Source organism: Penaeus vannamei, chromosome 10, assembly GCF_042767895.1.
Source record: "Penaeus vannamei isolate JL-2024 chromosome 10, ASM4276789v1, whole genome shotgun sequence".
NCBI lineage: Eukaryota > Metazoa > Arthropoda > Malacostraca > Decapoda > Penaeidae > Penaeus > Penaeus vannamei.
In genome coordinates, this window is record NC_091558.1 from 37538684 (window position 1) to 37543683 (window position 5000).

A 5000-nucleotide genomic window follows, 5' to 3' on the forward strand; every position below is an offset into this window, starting at 1 on the left:
GTAATTTTGTGGATAACGTGTAATTAAACGGTTTAGCAAGTCAAGGGACTGCATTTTACAATTTATTTGACACAATTTTTGTGTCTACTTTGCTCCTTGGTTTGTATTTTGTAGTACATATGAAGTTGCATTTAATGTTCAATATACAATGTAATTTTGTTTATAGTTGTAAAGATGTGTTTCATATGTTATCAATAAAGGTGTCTATTCTGTCAAATGCCCAAATATTTGGTCCGAATATATGGGTATGTTGACTGTGCAAAGATGAAAATGCTGCAGATAGGATTATAGTTAATTATTAGTTTTTACTCTGTTATGGAGATATATTTTGTCAGTATGAGAATACAAATACATGTAATTTAGAGTCTGTCGTACTTTTGTAATGAATTTGTGAAGTTTTAAACCCTGGTGTGCACATTTCATGTGTTTCTAAGCACTTTTTTTCATTTATACTTCACAGATTCATGTACTAAATAATTAAAGATTGATTATGGTAATGAAATTATTTTGATTTCCCCTACTTGATTATTTACTTATTATTATTTTATTTTTTTATTATTATTATTATTATTTTTTTTTTTCAAAAATAATCAAAAACTGTATATGAATTCAAATATATTTTTCATACTTCAAATTGAGATCCACTTTGACTCTCAGTGATACTATGAATCATGCTGCAAACCTAGGTATAAAGGATTACTTGAAAATCTTCCAGTATTAAAAGTTTTACACGTACATTTCATATACTATTAAGAAATTTGAGTTGTGGAAATGCTGAATAGGTATTAGAACCAGTTTTATGTTGAGGGATGTGCTAAAGCAAGTGCTATAGAAACCAACATCTCAAGATCTTGGGAATAATTCTTCTTATATCTGCCCAGTAGCCCCTCCCCTCTTTCATATCAACCCCACAATCCCTTGCTCGTTATTGTCTTAGGGGCTTAGGAGAGGGAGATTGAGGCCCAATATATTTTGCATGGTCTTTTCTTCTTTTGAATACCCTGTACAACCCAGCAAAGTGGGATTGTTTTTTTATTCCCCCAGCAGCCCCATACTCTGACAATACCCTACTTCTCCAACAATGCCTCCAAAAGCAAGTAGTCAAAGTTTCTTTCCAAAGTTATCCTGAGTGTTCACGGCTTATCCTGTTACATCGGAGTCCCAAGCTCATGTACTATCTACCCTGACTAAACTCACTTGCAAACCTATTCCTGATCAACCCCACTCCCTTAATGCTTGTACCAGAACTGTTTCCATCTCCCCAACTGATTCCCTGTCTATGACAAGGATTGGTCAGACTGTGAAGAAAACTCACTTGTCTGCCATACTGACTATGATGCAGTATCAGTACAGTGCTACACTACCATAAATCTCACGTCAACGCTGTCAAGATTACCTTCTGTAGACATGAACTTTCCCATAAGGTCTATATTGGTGGAAAAGCTTACCATGTCAGATCATACTGATCCCCCTCCCGGCTATGTCAGAAATGTTGGCATTTTTACCACGCTGCCCTCTATGTGCCCAACCTGACTATTTCCGTTCAAATTGCCCTGCGTACTCATGTACATGTGCTAATTGTGGTGGCTCGCATAGCCTATTTTATCAGAGTTGCCCTGCCTACAAGTCTGGATCTGAGGTGGCAGATCTCAGATACAAACTCGGCCTTACTCTACGAGATACCAGAGGTTTTCCTATCACTCCCAACTTCAATACTATCCATCACTCTACTCCTCTCCCATCTACCCGAACTCCTCGACATCCTCCATATTACATCTTCCCCCTACCCCTCACCTTCCCACCTCTACCCTTATCTTCCAATTAAATCCCTTTTTCCATCCTAAATCCAGATACTCCAATATCCACAACTTCTCACTGTGCTTATTCCTCCTAGCATTATCCACTGCACCAGACAAGCTAAAAATTCGACCCCATCTTCACCTACCACATACACACCAACAACTACATTTTCTGCTCCTAAAATGCCTATCTCTTCTTCAAAACCTCATTAACAAATCCTTGATTTCCCAAAGCGTCCCACTTAACTCTCCTCTAGAAACCCTTGAGGACATCTGAAACTTCCTAAGTATGACCCAAGAAAATGCTCCTCCCTCATAACCATCCTCCAGTTCCTCTATCCCCACTCTGTCTACAGTTAGAATAACTGCCGACATCCATCCTCCCCCTCCTCATATTCCCTCGACTTCTTCGCAACACACCCCATCCTCCCCTCCACCCAAACCAAACCCCCGTCTTTCCCCACTATCCCTTTCACTTCCTCCTGGATACACATGTGAATCCCCTTTATCACAATGACCTTTCCCAGATCCTGCCTTTCATGATGAACCCTCTCATACTGCTCCTTCACCCCCTAATCCCCTACCTCAATCCCTGGATATTCCTACTTCTCAGACAACCATCCCTGTCCTTCTCATCCGTTGATTGTTCTACAATGGCTCTGCTACAGTGGGGCTTTTGTTCTCATAGACCTGATCTTCGCCATTTCAAATCTCCAAACCCATCCTTTATCCAAGAAACATCCTGACACATCCTGCAGTACCAGTTCCAAATTATCATTTTGTATCATTCCCTCACTCTCTCCCTATCTCCTTTGTGCTAGTCCATAAAAATAATCCATGCACTATACATCCGTTTAAAATAATTTTCCCTTGGACTATAATTCGCATATTTTTCGCCGTTGGATCATACTGATTTCAATTTACTTTTTCCTTTTTCTTCGTATTGACTATAATTCCTTCGAAACTACTTTCTCAGTTGCATCCGTCTTTTCTCATACTCGTTGATTTCAACTCTTTTGGGGTGACTCTACCACCACTTCTTGAGACCGTTCCTTGAACTGCTTTCTTTTTAACACTTATCTTTCTTAACTCCAACCGCCCCACTCACTATGCCATGCACACCCAAACCTTTTTCATGGTTTGACCTTTCTCTTTGCACTCCTTCCCGTAATCTAGACTCACTGGTCAAGTCTGGACCACCTCCCCTAAAATAATTACTTTCATTTTTCCTCTGTCCTGCTCCCCAACCCCCTACGCTGATACTTTGATAGAGCAGACTGGTGTGCCTCTCTCTTTACGCTCACTCTTCCTCCTATAATAAGTAGGGGTGGATTATCCTACTAAGCTGCTACCACTGTAATAAAGTGGAGGATTACAACCCGCCAACTGACACCATTGTAATATAGTGGGGGCGTTATCCCACTTTAAGTTGTCACCACTGTAATAAGTGGGGGGAGACATCCCAGCATGAAACCAATGATGATGTGGCTAAGGCACTCTTTAGATGGTGGAGTTGAAGTTGCTGCAGATTTTCAACTTCATTGCTGTGGAAGAATGGTAGCTGGTACAGAGACGCCCAGGGAGGAGCATGTCCTGCCAAGTCCAAGAGGGCGATCAGTCTCTCGATAGACTTCGTTTTCAAACATTCCATAATGGAAAACATGAAAGAATTTGAATGGACACAAAATTTATAAAACATATGGTCTCTTAACCGTTTGTGGTGAGGAAACAAGGGGAACCATATACACTGTTGAATATGAGAAGAGAATTATAGCATTTATAAGGCTAATGCTTCGTGATAGACAGACAGAATTGTTGAGTAATCATAAACCATAAAGAATAAGTCGATAATAATAACGATTTCATTCAGTGATACATAAAGAAAAGGGAAACATCAATCTTTAGATGACAGGAGACAAGTGACACAAGGAGTTTCGATCTCGGGAGATGAGAAGGAAGGGGGGTCGTATAGGTGAATTCTAAGGTCGGAGGCCTAGGGAGCTTGTTCGCACAGGTCATCATTGTTCTAAAGCACATGTGGTCTTGGGGGGAGCGGCAGTGGCGATCAGTCACAGAGCTTGCCAATCGTTCCGTAGGATCGCTAAGAGTTACAGTTAACTTGTCAAGCGCCTTGTCAGTCGTAAATGAAACGCACTGGGTTCTGGGAGACCAGTTGTTAGTGATGAGACGAGGACTGAGCGGAGAATCCTGAAAACAAGGTCTTGAAAGATCACGTCGTCGGCGGGAAGGATTCGTCATCTTGGGAGAGGAAAAATATGGTGATGGCGCCACGAGATTTGACAGGCGAGGGACTATTCTTGCCAGGGTTACCAACATATATATAGGCGGCAGGTGTGGTGAGTGAGGCGAGATGCGGCGAGGACACAGTTGGCGATCACCAGCGGACGAGGCAACGGACATGACCGGAGCTGCAGCGAAGTACAGTAGAGGACAGAAGGGCGTTGGCACGTGATACGACAGCGACGGTCAGCGGCGGTCACCAGCGGACGAGGCGGCGGACACGACCGGGGTTGAAGGGACGTCTGGCTCTGAGGACAACAGACAGGAACAACAGTACCATGTTTTGGGGACAGAATGTCATATCCCAGGGAGTTATAATATCAACACGAACTCAGAATGATTAAACAACGACTGGAAGCAACGTGTCAAGGATTAGGAATAGAGGGTGTTAAATGCAACATTCAGTAATGAACAATTGAGATTGCGTATAAAATTTCGTAGAAAATGCGAGTTTACAGAACCATGCAAATTGCAGAAATGATTTTCCTTGAAAATGATGTGAAAGTTTCTTATGTAGGACAATAAATATTCTACGCGAATGAGAGTAGATAACTTACTAAATTATAGAATATTTTCCTTCGGGTAAATGAAAGTAATTGCAGGCGAAAATGCAGGATTTATCTGTCTTTGGAAATGAAGGGTAGTTACATGCTAGGATACAGGAAGGATTTTCCTGGGGAAAGAATCACTGAAAGCATGCAAAAAAATGCGGGAAGACTTTCCTGTGGGAAATATAGGCCATCATATATGAAACTGAATTCAGCATCGTGAAGATTCAGAAATCATCACGATTTGAAATTAACAGGGAAACGAATTAAGTACTCATAGGTAGACAGAGCGTTTTCTATGCGGGGATTTTGATTTGATAAAATTTATTTACAGAACAATGTACATGCCCTG

The 5000-nt window shown here is 41.2% G+C and overlaps 1 protein-coding gene across 1 annotated transcript in view; it reads left to right on the top strand.

The window, feature by feature from the left end:
• Positions 1-502, top strand: part of LOC113829059 (uncharacterized) — a gene marked incomplete at its 5' end in the record, with an annotated part of 1939 nt that extends 1437 nt beyond the window's left edge. The window contains 1 exon segment of the mRNA XM_070126604.1: positions 1-502. This exon segment is cut by the window's left edge and continues 619 nt beyond it.
• Positions 503-5000: the final 4498 nt, after the last annotated feature.